This window comes from Triturus cristatus, chromosome 4_2 (assembly GCF_964204655.1).
Source record: "Triturus cristatus chromosome 4_2, aTriCri1.1, whole genome shotgun sequence".
NCBI classification, from domain to species: Eukaryota; Metazoa; Chordata; class Amphibia; order Caudata; family Salamandridae; genus Triturus; species Triturus cristatus.
In genome coordinates, this window is record NC_140586.1 from 968,514,067 (window position 1) to 968,535,128 (window position 21,062).

Here is a 21,062-nt window from a genome sequence, read left to right on the forward strand (position 1 = left end):
AGTCATGTGGGATGGTGCTCTGGCGCGAGCCGAGCCCGTCGACGGCTTGCGGAACCAAGTCCTAATGGCCGTTCCATGGTGACGCGGGCCAACCCCTTGCTAACTTTGGCATCGCATCACCTACACATGTCGAGTAAGGTGTCATACAAATTGGAATACGAACCCCTCGCTAGTTCTGGCGACGGGGTTAGCATTCCCCCCTTCTAGAGGGGCACGACATGGAAGTAACCTTGAACCCCGGTTAAAGTTGACTCAAGCCTCAGCATCACAAAATGGATGCTGCCACCAGACACAAGTCTGACCTCCTGCTGCTGGGGGACCTTCCAGCAAGGGGAGCTTGGACAAAGGGTTTCCTGTCAAGGGCGGTGTTAGCACCGTCCCAGACAGGGTTTGTGTATTCCAGGTAGGCAGGGCTGAAAGGAAGGTGATTGCAAGTGGCACCCCGGTGCTCACTGTGCATAGCCCGGCTCAAACCAGTTTCGGGGGCACACCAGCCCCTGAGCTGGCGCGAAGCCGGACAAAGGATAGGGGTGTAACCACCCCCCACCTGGCTCCACCCATAGGTAGAACCTAGTCACGGGCCAACCCCTTTTTCTTAGAATAAAGGTAGGAGCGAGTCCCCTTCCCAAATTGGATAATCAGATAATCGGATAACTCCGAATCACGAACCACTTTCCACGAAAGGAACTCTTGACTATTTCTGAAGACTCTCCCTTGTGGCTAAGGAGTAGCCACCCTGCACCAGCAGGCACCACCTAAGCGCTTGCGGTTTGCTGTAAGTCTCTCCTACGGATCAAGACTGCCCAGCTCGACGAGACCCGAGTCCCTGCCATCTCTGACCTTTTACCTACCTCATCAGCCCAGCTGAGAGCCGTAGGTGTGACGAGACCTGCGGGACCGGCCATCTTCAGAACCTGCACGACGCTTATCTAGCACGCCCACCGAGGGACCCTCGAGTGAGTGCACCTAGGGTTTGAGAAGCCCTAACCCTGAGCAGCTCCAGCATCAAAGTCTGCCTCCCCAGCATCCCCGAGATCTGCGTGGGGGCCCTTCCGCTCCTTGCTGTTCACCGCGTTGTTCGACCACTGGCTGACCGGCTTGTGGCCCTCTTCACGACGCACCACGTTTGTTCATCACTGGTCTGGTTGCTCCAGACTGGCTCTTGCTCCCCTCCAACAGAGGAGTACCACGGACCCTCCTGGTCCACTCCCGACACCATCGTGACTTTCCCGCTTTGGTTGCCACTGCCAAGATCCGCTGCCCCTTCCTGGGCTCAGCATCATCGACAGCAGATACCTTCGTGGGACAGCTCGCCCTCCATCCTGGTCGCCGCCGCGCCTCCTGGTCCGAGGAACAGCCGAGTCCGACGTCACCCACTCACCTGGTCGAGGTGACTTCAGCCGGTACCTTCCTGGTACCCACACGATCGCTGGTTAGCGGTTGAGAACTGAGTCCCCTCTGCTTTCAGGTTTTCTTTATCACCGATCCAGGCTTGGATCTCGCTGAATATCGACACTGGTCGCCTGCCAGCAACTCTTCTTTCAGGCTCCTGAGACTACAACGAGGACTTCCGACATCTTGCCGCACCTTCTACAGCCGCAGCCTCTGGGCTAGGTAACACGAGCATTTCGGTGCTCCATCGCAGGTGCGCTCTACAAGTGTCTAGTTCCTTTTTCGTTTAGTCCCACTGATCGGATCACTCCGGAATCAGTAACTTTAGACTTTCTAACCTCTCCCCTTCCACTTGCAGTGTAATGGTTTCGTGCCCCCGGGCATTTGTGAAAATTGTGCAACCAGAAGTATTTTCCTAAGAGTTTCGTATTGTGCTTAGCTCTCTGACTCATAAAGAGCCAGGGTAGTCTTGTTATAAATAAATATCCTTTATTTTCATAACAACTTGTGTGGTGTCCTTTCACTTGGTGTTCAAGGGGTATATGTGATGGTAAACAGCTGGCTTAACACGCCCTCTAGAGTTTAGCCTAAGACTGCTCGTATCCACGCTACTAGGATAGCTGGTCTATAAGGTTGACTTACAACCAATCATCAATAAGGGTCGTTTGGAATGATACACAGTGATCACTAGAATAGTGAGCACTACATATCAGGCCAACTTCTCACATTGGTGGCAGCGGTGGGATTCGAACCCACGCCTCCGGAGAGACTGGAGCTATTCCCCTTCGGACCACTACAGCACCTGTGGTGGCACGGGCCCTACTTGGAGTGTTCTCCAGAGTGGGCTTCCCGAAGGAGGTCGTCTCAGACAGAGGTGCAAACTTCATGTCGGGATATCTGACTGCTATGTGGAAGGAATGTGGTGTCAACTACAAATTCACCACACCCTATCACCCACAATGCAATGGGCTTGTTGAGAGATTCAACAGGACCCTAAAAGGGATGATTCACGGACTACCTGAAAAGCTTCGGCGGAGATGGGATGTCCTGATCCCCTGCCTCTTGTTCGCCTACAGGGAGGTCCCGCAGAAGGGGGTTGGCTACAGCCCTTTCGAGCTTCTGTTCGGACATCCTGTAAGGGGACCCCTTTGTTTGGTAAAGGAAGGATGGGAGAGACCTCTCAGAAAGCCGGCATCAAACATTGTGGACTATGTACTCGGTCTCCGCTCGCGGATGGCGGAGTACATGGAAAAGGCGTCTAAAAACCTTGAGGCGAGCCAAGAATTACAGAAAGCTTGGCACGACCAAAAGGCTGTCCTGACTGTGTACCAGCCTGGACAGAAGGTGTGGGTGCTGGAGCCAGTGGCCCCGGCAGCACTCAAAGACAAATGGTCTGGGCCCCACACGATCATTGAGCAAAAGGGAGAGGTCACCTACCTGGTAGACCTGGGAACTCCCCGGAGCCCCCACAGGGTGCTCCATGTAAACAGGCTCAAGGCATATGTCGACAGGGAGGGCATGGGCTTGCTCATGGCCACAGATGAGGGACAGGAGGAGGAGAGTGACCCTCTCCCGGACCTGCTCTCTCAGAACCCTGACGATGGGTCAGTAGATGGTGTTGTCTTTTGCGGCAGCCTCTCTGGACATCAACAAAAGGATTGTAAACAAGTTCTTCAATCCTTTCGACATATGTTCTCTCTGACACCCAGTCAGACCAATTGGTGTACCCATGGGGTCGACACTGGGGACAGTCTACCCGTAAAGAGTAAAATCTATCGGCAACCTGATCACGTCAGAGACTGCATCAAGACGGAGGTGCAGAAAATGTTGGAGCTGGGAGTCATTGAACCCTCGGACAGCCCCTGGGCTAGTCCCGTAGTGCTCGTGCCGAAACCTCACACCCAGGGCGGTAAGAAAGAGATGAGGTTTTGCGTGGACTACAGAGGTCTCAATGCAGTCACTAAGACTGACGCCCACCCGATACCAAGAGCAGACGAACTTATCGACCGGTTGGCCTCGGCCAACTACTTAAGTACGTTTGACCTGACAGCTGGGTATTGGCAAATCAGGTTAGCTGAGGAGGCCAAACCCAAAACAGCATTTTCTACCCCGGGTGGGCATTATCAGTTCGTGGTAATGCCCTTTGGTTTGAAAAATGCACCTGCCACCTTCCAAAGGCTGGTGAATCGAGTTCTCACTGGGTTGGACGACTTCTGTGCGGCGTATCTGGACGATATCGCTGTCTTTAGCTCCACCTGGGAGGATCACCTGGTCCACCTGAGGAAAGTGTTAGAGGCCCTGCAGAAGGCAGGCCTCACTATCAAGGCCACCAAGTGCCAGATAGGGCAGACACAGGTTGTATACCTGGGCCACCTTGTAGGTGGGGGCCAGGTTCAACCATTGGAGAGCAAAATACAGGCCATCCAGGACTGGGCTCCTCCAACCACCCAGACTCAGGTTCGAGCTTTCTTGGGCCTGACTGGTTATTACCGGAAATTTGTCAGAAATTATGGATCCATTGTGACCCCGCTAAACGACCTGACAAGTAAAAAAATGCCAAAAAAAGTTCAGTGGACAGCAAGCTGTCAGAAGGCATTCGATGACCTAAAGCAGGCCATGTGCACAGCACCTATCCTAAAGAGTCCAGACTACTCCAAACCATTCATTGTCCAAACAGACGCTTCGGAGCTGGGTGTGGGAGCTGTTCTATCGCAACTGAATTTTGATGGTCATGACCAGCCCATAGCTTTTATTAGCAGGAGGCTGACCCCCAGAGAGAAGAATTGGTCAGCTATTGAGAGGGAGGCCTTTGCTGTGGTTTGGGCCCTGAAGAAGTTGAGGCCATACTTGTTTGGCACTCACTTCAAGATTCAGACCGACCATAAGCCCCTCTTGTGGCTAAATCAAATGAAGGGTGAAAACCCCAAACTACTTAGGTGGTCCATTTCCCTACAGGGGATGGACTTCACAGTGGAGCATAGACCTGGCACTGATCATGGCAATGCAGATGGGCTCTCCAGGTATTTCCACTTAGAGCAAGAAGACTCACCTGGTCAAGGTTAGCTTATTGTCCCAAAGTTTGGGGGGGGGTCATGTAGGAGAGTAGGGTCTGCAATCCTATGATCACCCAGATTTTTTTGCTTTTGCTTCATTGGTTTACGACTTTCTCCGGCTGTGGGCCTGCCAATCAGACCCACAGCCTAGCTGTTCTCTCTCGAAATTATCACACATGTACATTAGGTGCATCCACTAATTGGAACTGGGCCGCCTTGTCAGTCCCTGTCTCAGCATACCACAGGTATCCAGGGCATCGGTGTACCCAGGGCCTACCAGGGGCTGCAGCATGTATTATGCCACCCCTGGAATGGCCGCCCAAATCTGACACAACTGGCTGCACGACAGCTGGGGCCACGTGGTGTAATCACCCGTTGCTGTAGGTGTAGTATTCCTACACCTAACCCTAAGATGGACACATGGATTCCTATCAGTCACTCCTATGGCAGGCCTTATCAATCCTGAAGGCAGAGTGCGGGGAGTCATGTGGGATGGTGCTCTGGCGCGAGCCGAGCCCGTCGACGGCTTGCGGAACCAAGTCCTAATGGCCGTTCCATGGTGACGCGGGCCAACCCCTTGCTAACTTTGGCATCGCATCACCTACACATGTCGAGTAAGGTGTCATACAAATTGGAATACGAACCCCTCGCTAGTTCTGGCGACGGGGTTAGCATTCCCCCCTTCTAGAGGGGCACGACATGGAAGTAACCTTGAACCCCGGTTAAAGTTGACTCAAGCCTCAGCATCACAAAATGGATGCTGCCACCAGACACAAGTCTGACCTCCTGCTGCTGGGGGACCTTCCAGCAAGGGGAGCTTGGACAAAGGGTTTCCTGTCAAGGGCGGTGTTAGCACCGTCCCAGACAGGGTTTGTGTATTCCAGGTAGGCAGGGCTGAAAGGAAGGTGATTGCAAGTGGCACCCCGGTGCTCACTGTGCATAGCCCGGCTCAAACCAGTTTCGGGGGCACACCAGCCCCTGAGCTGGCGCGAAGCCGGACAAAGGATAGGGGTGTAACCACCCCCCTCCTGGCTCCACCCATAGGTAGAACCTAGTCACGGGCCAACCCCTTTTTCTTAGAATAAAGGTAGGAGCGAGTCCCCTTCCCAAATTGGATAATCAGATAATCGGATAACTCCGAATCACGAACCACTTTCCACGAAAGGAACTCTTGACTATTTCTGAAGACTCTCCCTTGTGGCTAAGGAGTAGCCACCCTGCACCAGCAGGCACCACCTAAGCGCTTGCGGTTTGCTGTAAGTCTCTCCTACGGATCAAGACTGCCCAGCTCGACGAGACCCGAGTCCCTGCCATCTCTGACCTTTTACCTACCTCATCAGCCCAGCTGAGAGCCGTAGGTGTGACGAGACCTGCGGGACCGGCCATCTTCAGAACCTGCACGACGCTTATCTAGCACGCCCACCGAGGGACCCTCGAGTGAGTGCACCTAGGGTTTGAGAAGCCCTAACCCTGAGCAGCTCCAGCATCAAAGTCTGCCTCCCCAGCATCCCCGAGATCTGCGTGGGGGCCCTTCCGCTCCTTGCTGTTCACCGCGTTGTTCGACCACTGGCTGACCGGCTTGTGGCCCTCTTCACGACGCACCACGTTTGTTCATCACTGGTCTGGTTGCTCCAGACTGGCTCTTGCTCCCCTCCAACAGAGGAGTACCACGGACCCTCCTGGTCCACTCCCGACACCATCGTGACTTTCCCGCTTTGGTTGCCACTGCCAAGATCCGCTGCCCCTTCCTGGGCTCAGCATCATCGACAGCAGATACCTTCGTGGGACAGCTCGCCCTCCATCCTGGTCGCCGCCGCGCCTCCTGGTCCGAGGAACAGCCGAGTCCGACGTCACCCACTCACCTGGTCGAGGTGACTTCAGCCGGTACCTTCCTGGTACCCACACGATCGCTGGTTAGCGGTTGAGAACTGAGTCCCCTCTGCTTTCAGGTTTTCTTTATCACCGATCCAGGCTTGGATCTCGCTGAATATCGACACTGGTCGCCTGCCAGCAACTCTTCTTTCAGGCTCCTGAGACTACAACGAGGACTTCCGACATCTTGCCGCACCTTATACAGCCGCAGCCTCTGGGCTAGGTAACACGAGCATTTCGGTGCTCCATCGCAGGTGCGCTCTACAAGTGTCTAGTTCCTTTTTCGTTTAGTCCCACTGATCGGATCACTCCGGAATCAGTAACTTTAGACTTTCTAACCTCTCCCCTTCCACTTGCAGTGTAATGGTTTCGTGCCCCCGGGCATTTGTGAAAATTGTGCAACCAGAAGTATTTTCCTAAGAGTTTCGTATTGTGCTTAGCTCTCTGACTCATAAAGAGCCAGGGTAGTCTTGTTATAAATAAATATCCTTTATTTTCATAACAACTTGTGTGGTGTCCTTTCACTTGGTGTTCAAGGGGTATATGTGATGGTAAACAGCTGGCTTAACACGCCCTCTAGAGTTTAGCCTAAGACTGCTCGTATCCACGCTACTAGGATAGCTGGTCTATAAGGTTGACTTACAACCAATCATCAATAAGGGTCGTTTGGAATGATACACAGTGATCACTAGAATAGTGAGCACTACATATCAGGCCAACTTCTCACAAGCCTCACCTGCTCTGTACCCCCTGGACAGGCCTCATCTTCTCTGCTCCCCTGGACAGGCCCTACCTCCTCTGCCCCTGGACAGACCTCACCTACTCTGCTCTCCTGGACAGGTCTCACCTCCTCTGCACCCCTGGAGAGACCTCACTTCCTCTGCACCCCATGGACAGGCCTCACCTCCTATGCACCCCTCTGGACAGGCTTCACCTCCTCTGCACCCCTGGACAGGCCCCAACTCCTCCGCACCCCTGGACAGGCCTCACCTCCTCTGCACCCCAGGACAGGCCTATCATCTTCTGCACCCCTTGACAGGCCTATCCTCCTCTGCACCCCTGGACAGGCCTCACTTTCTCTGCACCTCCTGGACATGCCTCACCTCCTCTGCACCCCTGGACATACCTCACCTCTGCACCCCTAGGTCAGGCCTCACCTCTTCTGCACCCCTTGGACAGGCCTCACCTCCACTGCACCCTTTGGGCAAGCCTCACCTCCTCTACACCCCTTGGACAGGCCTCACCTCCTCTGCACCCGCTGTACATGCCTCACCTCCTCTGCACCCACCTGGACATGCTTCACTTCCTCTGCACCACCTTTGGACAGGCCTCATCTCATTAGTAACACCCCCCCCCGAAAAGGACATGCCTCACCTCCTTTTCCCCTTCTGAACAGGCCTCACCTTTGCACCCCCTGGACAGGCCTCACCTCCTCTGTCCCCTGGACAGGCCTCAGGTCCTCTGCCTCTTCGACATGCCTCACCTCCTCTGCACCCCAGGACATTCCTATCCTCCTCTGCACCCCTGCACAGGCTTATCCTACTCTGCACCCCTGGACAGGCCTATTTTACTCTGCACCCCTGGACAGGCCTCACCTCCTCTGCACCCCTGGACAGACCTCACCTCCTCTGCACCCCTTGGGCAGTTCTCACCTCCACTGCACCCTTTGGACAAGCCTCACCTCCTCTGCACCACTTGGACAGGCCTCACCTCCTCTGCTCCCGCTGTACATGCCTCACCTCCTCTGCCCCCTGGACATTTCTCACCTCCTCTTCATTCCCTGGACATGACTCACCTCCTCTGTCCCCTGGACATGCCTCACCTCCCCACCTGGACAGACCTTACCTCCTCTGCACCACCTTTGGACAGGCCTCACCTCCTTTGTAACACCCCCCCCCCAAAAGGACATGTCTCACCTCGTTTTCCCGTAGATAGTCTACACCTCCTTTGCAACCCTCAGCACAAGACAGGACTCACCTCCTCTGCAACCCCCTGACAATCCTCACCTCCTCTGCTCACCCCTGGACAAGCCTCACCTCCTCTGCTCCTCCTGGACAGGCCTCACCACCTCTGCAGCCTCTGGACAGGCCTCACCTACTCTGCACCCCTCGGCAGGCCTCACCTCCTCTGCTCCTCCTGGACAGGCCTCACCACCTCTGCAGCCTCTGGACAGGCCTCACCTCCTCTGCACCCCTGGGCAGGCCTCACCTCCTCTGCTCCTCCTGGACAGGCCTCACCACCTCTGCAGCCTCTGGACAGGCCTCACCTCCTCTGCACCCCTGGGCAGGCCTCACCTCCTCTGCACCCCTGGGCAGGCCTCACCTCCTCTGCACCCCTCTCCTCTGCTCCCATGGACAGGCCTCACTTCCTCTGCACCCCCTGGACAGGCCTCACCTAATATGCACCCCTATGGACAGGCCTCACCTCCTCTGCCCCCTGGACAGGCCTCAGCTCCTCTGCCCCTTGGACATGCCTCACCTCCTCTGCACCGCAGGACAGGCGTATCCTCCTCTGCACCCCTGGACAGGCCTATCCTCTCTGCACCCCTGGAGACGCCTATCTTCCTCTGCACCCCTGGATAGACCTCGGCTCCTCTGCACCCCCTGGACAGGCCTCACTTCCTCTGCACCCCCTGGACATGTCTCACCTCCTCTGCACCCCTGGACAGACCTCACCTCTGCACCCCCTGGTCAGGCCTCACCTCTTCTGCACCCCTTGGACAGGTCTCACCTCCACTACACCCTTTGGACAAACCTCACCTCCTTTGCACCCCTTGGACAGGCCTCACCTCCTCTGCCCCCTGGACTTGCTTCACCTCCTCTGCACCCCCCTGGACAGGCCTCACCTCCTCTGCACCCCACTGAAAAGGCCTCTCCTCCTCTGCATCCCCCTGGACAGGCCTCACCTCCTCTGACCCTGCTAGAAAGGCCTCACCTCCTCTGCACCCCCCAGAACAGGCCACACCTCCTCTGCACTCCCGTAGATAGTCCACACCTCCTTTGCGACCCCCAGCACAAGACAGGAATCCCCTCCTCTGCACTCCTGTTAGAAAAGGTAGACGGACCGGGAGGGTCGGCCGGGGTCAGGAGGAGAGGTCTCCGGGGAGAACCGTCTCCAGCGATCGTACAGACAAGTAACTTCCCCCCCACAGACAGATACCACACACAGATAAGGTTCAGTGTTCTTTATAAGCACTTCTTAAGGTACGGGTAAATGGTACAAGGAGGTCTGGACTCAGGGGTCCACTCGATTCGAGTCTCGCAAGGTGGGAAAGGGGGTAGCGGGACAGTCTGTTTACCAGTCAGGTAGTTCGGATGAGATGATGAGCTCACAATCCTCGAGCTTGTTGGTTAGGTGGTACGGGCCGCGGCAGCGCCAGCAGGTCCCCGAAAGATGGACGATGTACGGTCCGCGGCAGCGCCAGCAGGTCCCGGTGATGATGGTCGTTACAACGGGCCGCGGCAGCGCCAGCAGGTCCCAGGAAGATGGTCGATGTACGGTCCGCGGCAGCGCCAGCAGGTCCCGGTGATGATGGTCGTTACAACGGGCCGCGGCAGCGCCAGCAGGTCCCAGGAAGATGGTCGATGTACGGTCCGCGGCAGCGCCAGCAGGTCCCGGTGATGATGGTCGTTACAACGGGCCGCGGCAGCGCCAGCAGGTCCCAGGAAGATGGTCGATGTACGGTCCGCGGCAGCGCTAGCAGGTCCCGGTGAGGATGGAGGTTGCAGAAGGCCGCGGCAGCGCCAGCAGGCAGGACGATGGATCACAAGAGCGGGCTACGGCAGCGCCAGTAGACCGTCAAGGCTGAGTTCACTCGGTGTCTCTCGACTCCAGGATACAACTGCCTTCCTGCTCCGGAGCTGCCCCAGTTATAGGGCTGGTGCCCTTTGATGTCCGGACCCTCGCACTTGGAGGTCGGAGGGTCCGGGATTGTTGGACGTGGCCCATCTGGCAGGTCCGCCCCTGAAGTTTTTATGGTATATGTAACCTGGGGATGGTGATTCCCCCTCTGAGTGAGTGTGAGGAGAGAGCGACCCACCCTTCCATAGGGATACATGGGGAATGGATGAGTCCTCGGTAGTTCCCGGTGCGTAGGGTGTGCCGGGTCAAGTCTGGTATGTATGAACTCGTGAGGTTGAATGCTGCGCAACGGTATATGAGGTATGAGTGTGTCTAGTGTAGAAGTCCCCCTTTTGGAAGTTGGCATATTTGTGGAATATGTGCCTGGCGTATGATTGGCCGGGGCTGGCTGGTGAGCCTGGCTCCCAGGATCTGGGAGGGTCTGCCCGGTGGTGAATGGAGTGTTTAGCATACGGATGTGAGGGGAGGAGTGAGCCTGGGTCTGCTTGTGGATTGACCGTCTGGTTTGAGTGTCATGAATGAGGCTGGGTTTTCCCCAGACACTGCTGGCTCCACCCCCCGGGGTGCGGCTGATGTTCCTAGCCTGGCCAGTGTAAAGAATCCCCCATAACCAGTTCCAGCTGGTTCTCCCCCTGTCTGCCCCTTCAGGCCAAGAATGTGTGTATAAAAAGGGTGCTGTGACACTCTGGACTTGTTCTTGTTCTGCACTTGAATCTGCCAGGGGCGTGCTGCTGCTGGGGCCCAGGGGAAGGCTTGCCTCCCTGGGCCCTGCCCAGCCCCTGGATGCCCTGGATACTGGAGGACTTTGTCTTTGCTGGGAGTTTTGCTGCTCCATTTCCTTATGGACACCTGGGAGCGCTTTAATTTGCCAAAGCGCGGGGAGCGCTGTATTTGTCCCTCAAGCGCCTGGAAGCGCTTGTAATTGCCTTTTAGCGCTCAGAGCGCTTTATTTCTCAAAGCCGGTGCCCACCCGGCATTTGCCCCGTTCTGTGCCAATCAGGAAGTCCCCCGGCAGGTGCCCACCCTGCCAGGGACATTGTTGTGGCGTTCGTTGGCGGGTGCCTACCCCGCTTATTGCCGCTGACTGGTACGTTAATACGAAGGCGGGAGCCTACCCCGCACCTCGGAGAGAGCAGAGGTAATCACCGCCGCAGGCCCGGAGTCCCCGCCTCATCATCTCCCTGCCGCGCTGGGATTGGTCCAGCGGGAGGGAGTGTTGCCCACGTGACCGGGGCCTCACCAGAGGAAGCGACGCTCTGATTCACGGAAGCGGACAGGAGCCTACCTCGCGCTCCCCAGAGATCCGAAGGAAGAGAGGAGGCGCTGTGACTGCCCCCAGCCCCGAAGTGTCCCCGGAGCCGACGAGAGTTCTCGGTGAGTGGGGGATACCTGGGGCTCCACGTCGTGCTGTCTGAGCGGCCCCGCACCTGACAGCGGGTCGCTCCGATGTCGGGCATTCTTCATTTAAGAGCCGAGAGGCTCTAACGCTGCTGCATTGTGTTGGGAAGAGCGCGAGTGGCGCTCCAACATACGGGGCCATCTCTGTCACATTGAGAGCGGCCCCGGAAGAGAGCGGGCCGCTCCAACGTGAGTATGCTTATTTTCCCGAGCCGTGCCCCTTCCAGTTGGTATCTCCTACAGCTGCCCCGCTTGACAGAGGGCAGCTGCAACGCTTTGGATACTGGTTTTCAGGAGCCCCGTGTGGCTCTAGCGATTGGCAGGTTTTGTTTCTTAGAGCCTAGGAGGCTCCACCGTTGTGACAGTGTCCCATTTTGCTTTCCACAGCTGCGCAGCACTTAGTGCCAGCTGCAGCGTTTAGGCCCTGTGGCTGTCCCCAGCTGCCCAGCAAGTAGTGGGCAGCTGCAACGTGTAGGTTCTGGTGCATCCTGGACTCTAATGGGATTGAGGGGTTATTGCGATTCTACAGTTACGTTGTGTTATGTTCTACGTTTACCATTGGTGATTTGTGCTATGTTCTAAGTGCTAATTCCTGGCAGTGGCCCATGTGGCCCTGTCCCCTGTATATATAATCCCTTGTAAATTCTGCCCGTGCCTGTTGGCACATTGTATAGTGTGTGTTTTTATCTGATGTGTTGTGTATAATACAAAGGCTATTTTTATAGAATACCTTGTGTGGAGTTTCCTGTGTGGTGGGCCTGGGGTGTTGTTGCTGGGTGCGTGCGCAAATGCTTCACATGTCCTCCGAGATAGGCCTGGCTGCCCGCGCCGCGTTACCTAGAGGGCGAGCAGGGGTCGACCTTTCATAGGAGTGGTGGTCTCTGACTGGCTGGGGCGCCAGCCCTGGCCGGCCGGGGGCCCCATTTCCTACATTGGTGGCAAGCGGTGGGATCCGGACTTGTGTTTGCGCAGTACCCCAACGATAACTGGCCTCCCTGCAGAGCTCTGTATTGTACATGGTCGCAAAGAAAGGAGATTATTGTTTTAAGAGGTTACGTAAATGTCCGTTCTGTGAAAGATGTGTTCGAGTTAGGTGTCCCTAGCTTGGGAGGGTAAATCATCTCCCTAGTGTAATATGGTTCTCTGGATTCACCAGAAGGGTGGGATCCAGTGGTGGTTGCGAAATTGTGGTCAAATATGTATGGTCCGTGTCCCTGCCCTAGAGTAATGGTACCCGTGCCCCGAGGGTCAGGTTGAGGAATCAGGGGCGGTGAAAAAAACTGTCCTACCAGTCTAGGGGACGGTATGTGCATGAATGTTGAGGTATGCTGAGTAATGGAATATAAGTTCTCCGGGATGGGGAACTTGCTGAGTCAACGTTAATCCTGTCCTTCCTTACCCCGCTGAATATGTTGGACATCATGTGTTCCGTGCACCGCTGAATGTGTCTGATGCGTCAGGTGTCCCCCCGTACCCCGCTGAATAGGGTTTAGGCGTCAGGTGTCGCCCTGGCTGAATTTACGTTACCCCGCTGAATGTGTTGGAGGCATCATGTGTTCCGTGCACCGCTGAATGTGTCTGATGCGTCAGGTGTCCTTCCTTACCCCGCTGAATGTGTTGGAGGCATCATGTGTTCCGTGCACCGCTGAATGGGTCTGATGCGTCAGGTGTCCCCCCGTACCCCGCTGGATAGGGTTTAGGCGTCAGGTGTCGCCCTGGCTGAATTTACGTTACCCCGCTGAATGTGTTGGAGGCATCATGTGTTCCGTGCACCGCTGAATGTGTCTGATGCGTCAGGTGTCCTTCCTTACCCCGCTGAATGTGTTGGAGGCATCATGTGTTCGGTGCACCGCTGAATGGGTCTGATGCGTCAGGTGTCCCCCCCGTACCCCGCTGAATATGGTTTAGGCGTCAGGTGTCGCCCTGGCTGAATTTACGTTAAGTTGTATCCCGGACAAGGAAGACCTGCTGGCGCTGCCGCGGCTTGCCTTGGGGAGAGCTGAACATTGAGACCTGCTGGCGCTGCCGCGGCTCGGTTTGTTAAAAGTTATGGTAGTTGTATCCCGGACAAGGAAGACCTGCTGGCTCGGCCGCGGCTTGCCTTGGGGAGAGCTGAACCTTGAGACCTGCTGGCGCTGCCGCGGCTCGTTTTGTGAAAGTTATGGTAGTTGTATCCCGGACAAGGAAGACCTGCTGGCTCGGCCGCGGCTTGCCTTGGGGAGAGCTGAACCTTGAGACCGGCTAGTGCTGCCGCGGCTCGTTTTATTTAATTTATGTTAAGTTGTATCCCGGACAAGGAAGACCTGCTGGCTCGGCCGCGGCTTGCCTTGGGGAGAGCTGAACGCTTAGTTCCCAGGTGGAAGACCAGTGGAGGGAGGAAGTTCCAAGACTGATAAGAAAGTGTGTTCTGAGGGTGTTCCTCCTGGGAGGACGCGGAACCTCAGAAGTAGAGGTAGGGTGGGGCATTCTTGCCCGTGACCTCTGGCAAGCCTGAGGGTGCGGACCCTAGGTGGAAGGAACAGTGGTAGGCGTGGCTACCCCGAGAAAGGGAGTGGAGAAGGGCTATTGTGGGCCCGGGGTTACCACCCCCCACTCCGGATTAGCAGGGACCAGTGGTGTCTGGGTAGCCCAGAGCCTGGTCCCGGTCACGGACAACTAAGGCGTGTCCGTGGGGTAGCCTGGTTGGGCCTATGTCTTTATTATTTTTTTATTTTAGCGTGTGTGTGTCTATCGGTCCAGGTGGGCGTTGAGCTGGAGGGTGGCTCGGTAGCGCGGGCCACGTCCATGATTCTATCGCCCTGCACGCAGGGAAGTCCATCACGGTAGTGATTGGTCTGCCCTGCCTTTGGGCTGGGAGGGGCATGTGTTGGACGTGGCCCATCTGGCAGGTCCGCCCCTGAAGTTTTTATGGTATATGTAACCTGGGGATGGTGATTCCCCCTCTGAGTGAGTGTGAGGAGAGAGCGACCCACCCTTCCATAGGGATACATGGGGAATGGATGAGTCCTCGGTAGTTCCCGGTGCGTAGGGTGTGCCGGGTCAAGTCTGGTATGTATGAACTCGTGAGGTTGAATGCTGCGCAACGGTATATGAGGTATGAGTGTGTCTAGTGTAGAAGTCCCCCTTTTGGAAGTTGGCATATTTGTGGAATATGTGCCTGGCGTATGATTGGCCGGGGCTGGCTGGTGAGCCTGGCTCCCAGGATCTGGGAGGGTCTGCCCGGTGGTGAATGGAGTGTTTAGCATACGGATGTGAGGGGAGGAGTGAGCCTGGGTCTGCTTGTGGATTGACCGTCTGGTTTGAGTGTCATGAATGAGGCTGGGTTTTCCCCAGACACTGCTGGCTCCACCCCCCGGGGTGCGGCTGATGTTCCTAGCCTGGCCAGTGTAAAGAATCCCCCATAACCAGTTCCAGCTGGTTCTCCCCCTGCCTGCCCCTTCAGGCCAAGAATGTGTGTATAAAAAGGGTGCTGTGACACTCTGGACTTGTTCTTGTTCTGCACTTGAATCTGCCAGGGGCGTGCTGCTGCTGGGGCCCAGGGGAAGGCTTGCCTCCCTGGGCCCTGCCCAGCCCCTGGATGCCCTGGATACTGGAGGACTTTGTCTTTGCTGGGAGTTTTGCTGCTCCATTTCCTTATGGACACCTGGGAGCGCTTTAATTTGCCAAAGCGCGGGGAGCGCTGTATTTGTCCCTCAAGCGCCTGGAAGCGCTTGTAATTGCCTTTTAGCGCTCAGAGCGCTTTATTTCTCAAAGCCGGTGCCCACCCGGCATTTGCCCCGTTCTGTGCCAATCAGGAAGTCCCCCGGCAGGTGCCCACCCTGCCAGGGACATTGTTGTGGCGTTCGTTGGCGGGTGCCTACCCCGCTTATTGCCGCTGACTGGTACGTTAATACGAAGGCGGGAGCCTACCCCGCACCTCGGAGAGAGCAGAGGTAATCACCGCCGCAGGCCCGGAGTCCCCGCCTCATCATCTCCCTGCCGCGCTGGGATTGGTCCAGCGGGAGGGAGTGTTGCCCACGTGACCGGGGCCTCACCAGAGGAAGCGACGCTCTGATTCACGGAAGCGGACAGGACCCTACCTCGCGCTCCCCAGAGATCCGAAGGAAGAGAGGAGGCGCTGTGACTGCCCCCAGCCCCGAAGTGTCCCCGGAGCCGACGAGAGTTCTCGGTGAGTGGGGGATACCTGGGGCTCCACGTCGTGCTGTCTGAGCGGCCCCGCACCTGACAGCGGGTCGCTCCGATGTCGGGCATTCTTCATTTAAGAGCCGAGAGGCTCTAACGCTGCTGCATTGTGTTGGGAAGAGCGCGAGTGGCGCTCCAACATACGGGGCCATCTCTGTCACATTGAGAGCGGCCCCGGAAGAGAGCGGGCCGCTCCAACGTGAGTATGCTTATTTTCCCGAGCCGTGCCCCTTCCAGTTGGTATCTCCTACAGCTGCCCCGCTTGACAGAGGGCAGCTGCAACGCTTTGGATACTGGTTTTCAGGAGCCCCGTGTGGCTCTAGCGATTGGCAGGTTTTGTTTCTTAGAGCCTAGGAGGCTCCACCGTTGTGACAGTGTCCCATTTTGCTTTCCACAGCTGCGCAGCACTTAGTGCCAGCTGCAGCGTTTAGGCCCTGTGGCTGTCCCCAGCTGCCCAGCAAGTAGTGGGCAGCTGCAACGTGTAGGTTCTGGTGCATCCTGGACTCTAATGGGATTGAGGGGTTATTGCGATTCTACAGTTACGTTGTGTTATGTTCTACGTTTACCATTGGTGATTTGTGCTATGTTCTAAGTGCTAATTCCTGGCAGTGGCCCATGTGGCCCTGTCCCCTGTATATATAATCCCTTGTAAATTCTGCCTGTGCCTGTTGGCACATTGTATAGTGTGTGTTTTTATCTGATGTGTTGTGTATAATACAAAGGCTATTTTTATAGAATACCTTGTGTGGAGTTTCCTGTGTGGTGGGCCTGGGGTGTTGTTGCTGGGTGCGTGCGCAAATGCTTCACATGTCCTCCGAGATAGGCCTGGCTGCCCGCGCCGCGTTACCTAGAGGGCGAGCAGGGGTCGACCTTTCATAGGAGTGGTGGTCTCTGACTGGCTGGGGCGCCAGCCCTGGCCGGCCGGGGGCCCCATTTCCTACAGGGATGAAGGTGTCCAGACACCCAGCAGGGGGTGGAGCCAGTGCCTGGGGGAGCTGGGGCAATCGGCACCTGGCGGGGGGAGAGCCTTTGACACCTCGTTCTCCCATTGACCTGCCAAGTGGTCCGCTCACCTCCTGGGTGGATGGTGGTGCCGGGATGTCGGGGCCGGCCAGGCCCGGGGTTGGGGTCGGGGTGAGGCCACGCGGCCGCGTGGTGCAGGGCCCAAGATGGAGGCTTGGCCCGGCCGGGGAAGCCGGTGGGGCTGGACCCCGTGATGAGTAGTGGTCCAAGGGCAGACGATCTGTCGGGAGACGGGGTACAGGTGCTTGTCGCGGGGGTATGCCTGGTGGGCCGGAGCTCGGGCCCTGTCGTGCGGGGAGGGAGCAAGTCCTCTGTGTGGCCTGTCCAACATGCGTCCCCCCCAGCTGAAGGCGGGGAGAGTCACCCATCTCCTTGGGGACTCTCTTCGTCGAGGCGGAAAAAGCGGGACAGGCCATCCGCGTTGGCGTGGTCTTGGCCTGGTCGGTGCTCCACGGTGAAGTCCATTCCCTGCAGGGAAATGGACCAGCGCAAGAGTTTTGGGTTCTCCCCCCGCATCTGCATCAGCCATTGCAGGGGTCGATGGTCGGTTTGTACCCGGAAGTGGGTACCGAAGAGATAGGGTCGGAGCTTTTTGAGGGCCCACACTACTGCAAATGCCTCCCTCTCGATGGTGCTCCAACGCTGTTCTCGGGCCAGGAGACGTCGACTGATGAAGGCCACCGGCTGGTCATGACCTTCGGGGTTCAACTGAGAGAGGACGGCCCCGATGCCGTGGTCGGAGGCGTCGGTCTGCACCACAAATTCCCGACTGTAATCGGGGGCCTGGAGCACCGGGGCGGTGCACAGGGCGGCCTTCAGCTTCTCGAAGGCCGCTTGACAATCAGGAGTCCAGTTGATCCGTTTCGGTTGGTTCTTGGACGTGAGACCCGTGAGGGGCCCCACGATGCTGCCGTAGTCCTTCACGAACCGCCGGTAGTAGCCGGTGAGCCCCAAGAAGGCTCGGACCTCGGTCTGGGTGACGGGGGGCTGCCAGGACTGGATGGCCGCAATCTTAAGTTGTAGGGGGGCCACCAGCCAGCTCCCCACTTGGTGCCCAAGGTAGGTCACAGACCCTTGGCCGATTTGGCACTTGCCGGCCTTAATGGTGAGGCCGGCCCGCTGGAGGGCTTGTAGGACCTCTTGGAGGTGACGGAGGTGGTCGGACCAGTGGCGGCTGTATACAGCGATATCGTCCAGGTAGGCAGCGCTGAACTCTTCGAGCCCCGCCAAGACCTGGTTCACAAGGCGTTGAAACGTGGCGGGGGCATTTTTCATGCCAAAGGGCATGACCTTGAATTGATAGTGGCCATCGGGGGTAGAGAAGGCTGACCGTTCCTGAGCCCTGGGTGTGAGGCCGATCTGCCAGTAGCCCGTTGTTAGGTCGAAGATACTAAGGTAGCGGGCGGCCCCCAGCCGGTCGATCAGCTCGTATGCTCGGGGGATGGGATGAGCGTCGGTCCGGGTGACAGCGTTCAAGCCCCGGTAGTCGACGCAGAATCTCAGTTCAGGTGCGGTGCCGGGGGCAGCGGCTTTGGGAACCAATACAACCGGACTGGCCCAGGGGCTGTCCGAGGGCTCGATGGCCCCGATCGTGAGCATCTTGCCCGCTTCCTCTTGTATGCAGGCCCGTACCCGATCTGGTACGCGGTAGGCCCGGTGTCGGACGGGGGGACTGTCCCCGGTGTCTACGTCGTGCAAACACCAAGGGGTGACCCCGGGGGTGAGGGAGAACAGGGCAGCGAACTGCAGCAGGAGGTTCCGGCAGTCCTGGCGTTGCTCCGAAGTGAGGGCGTCAGAGAGCCGGACCCCGTCCACGGAGCCGTCATTCTCCTGAGTCTTCAGGAGATCCGGGAGGGGTTCGGAGTCTTCCTCTGCCCCCCTGTCCGTAGCCATCAAGAGGCTGAGTTCTGAGCGCACAAAGTGTGGTTTGAGTCTGTTGGTGTGGAGGACCCGAAGGGGGTTCCGGGAGGTCCCCATGTCGATGAGGTAAGTGACGGGGCTTTTGCGCTCGACCACTTTGAAGGGCCCCGTCCACTTATCTTGAAAGGCACATGGTTCGGTGGGGGACATCACCCATACTTGCTGACCAGGCTCGAATTCAACGGAGGAGGCATTGTGATCATACCACCTCTTCATGTCCTCCTGGCTGGCCTCGAGGTTCGCCTTGGCCATCTCCCTGAAGCGCCGTGTCTGGTTTCGTAGGGCCAGGATGTATTTGAAGACGTCTGGAGGGGTTGTTAGGGGGGCCACCTCCCAACCTTCCTTGACTAGGCTGAGGGGCCCTCGCACAGGGTGCCCGTACAGGAGTTCAAAAGGGCTAAAACCGAGGGACTTCTGGGGAACTTCCCGGTAGGCGAAGAGGAGGCACGGGAGTAGTACATCCCACTGGCGACGGAGGGGCTCTTCCAATCCCCCAATCATCCCCTTGAGAGTGCGGTTAAAACGCTCCACTAGTCCGTTCCCTTGGGGGTGATAGGGGGTCGTGAATCTGTAGGTGACCCCGCATTGTTGCCAGAGGGACTTCATGTATTTGGATATGAAATTCGTGCCTCGGTCGCTGACGACTTCTCGGGGGAAGCCTACCCGGGAGAAGATCCCCATCAGGGCCCGGCCAACCACCGGAGCTGTCACGGTCCGTAGGGGCACCGCCTCGGGGTAGCGGGTGGCATGGTCCACTAGCACTAAGATGAACCTGTGTCCTTGTGCCGTGCGGGGGTCCAGAGGCCCCACAATGTCTATCCCCACCCTCTCGAACGGGGTGGTGACCACAGGGAAGGGTTGCAGGGGGGCTTTCAGCTTCCGACCACTCTTCCCGCTGGCTTGGCATGTGGGGCAAGATCGGCAGTGGTTCAGGACGTCATTCCTCATTTTTGGCCAGAAAAAGTGGGTCACTAGGCGACTGTACGTTTTGTCCTGGCCCAGATGTCCAGCCAGGGGGACATCGTGGGCTAAGTTGAGCAGAAAGTCTCTGAAGCGGAGAGGTACCACCAGAACTCGACCGGCCCCCAGCTCGGCGATTCTTTGCTCGCTGTAGAGCAGGTCGTTATCCCAGTAGACCCAGTGAGTTCCGGTGGCGTCCCCTGCGTTTTGGGCGCTGGCTTGTTGGCGGAGTCCCTCGAGGGAGGGACAGGTCTTTTGTTCCTGGCGGAACTGTTCTTGGGTGGGCCCCCCTTCTTGACGCCACTGAGCCAGATCCGGAAGGTCCTGGGGTTGCGCGTCCTCTTCGGTCGTCGGGTCCGGGAGGCCGGCCTCGCCGTTGTCCTCTACTGGGGCGACCGGGGGTGGAGGTGCTGGCCATTCGGGTTCTTCTGACCGGGGGGCGGCACGGGCGGCCATGGACCGGGTGGTTATGCAGGCCCAGTCCGGGAGGCCCAGCATCCCCAGGTGCTCTCTTCTCTCGACGGTGGCCCACGGGGAACTCTCAAGATCATTCCCCAGGAGGCAGTCCACGGGGGCATCGTCCCGGACCGTCACCTTCAGCAGGCCGGAGACCCCTCCCCATTCGAATGGGACGCAGGCCATTTTGCACATACTCTCAGAGTTATCTGCCGAGCGGACGGGGCAGAGAATGTTCGGCAGGATCTGCTCGGGCTTCACCAGGTGACAGCGGACGGCCGTCACACTGGCGCCGGTGTCACGCAGGGCCTCGGCCCTCTGTCCATTAATGGTCACCCACTGACCGTATTTCCTGGTGTTGGCGGGTAGGGGAGTGTGAGAAGTTGGCCTGATGTATGATGTCACTAGTTCTAGTGTACACCTTATATCAGTCCAAATACCCTTATGGTGATTGGTTGTAAAGTCAACCTTATAGACCAGCTATCCTAGTGGTAGCATGGACAAGAGCAGTCTTAGGCTAAACTCTGAATGGCATGTGAAGCCAGCTGTGATACCATATATAATCCCTTGAATACCAAATGAAAGGACACCACAACAGATATATATATAAAATAAAGTGTATTTATTCTAAGAAAACCCTCAGCACTCTTTATGAGATTAGAGGTAAGTACAACACAGTCTTATTAATGCATACAGTAAGTCACACAGGTAAGTAATACAGTTAGGCCCTAGGGGCCACGCAAACCATATACTAAGTAAGTGGTATAAGAACCACTGTCACGGAAATAGAGTAGGCCTAGGCCTAGGGAATCGCTGGGGCTACACTAGACTACCACAGGATAGGAAGTGGGAGGCCCACGGAATTCGTATGCAGAGTGGAAACACTCACGCGTAATGCGTAAAAGTCACTAGCAATAGTACAGTTTTAGAAATAGACAGATTTAG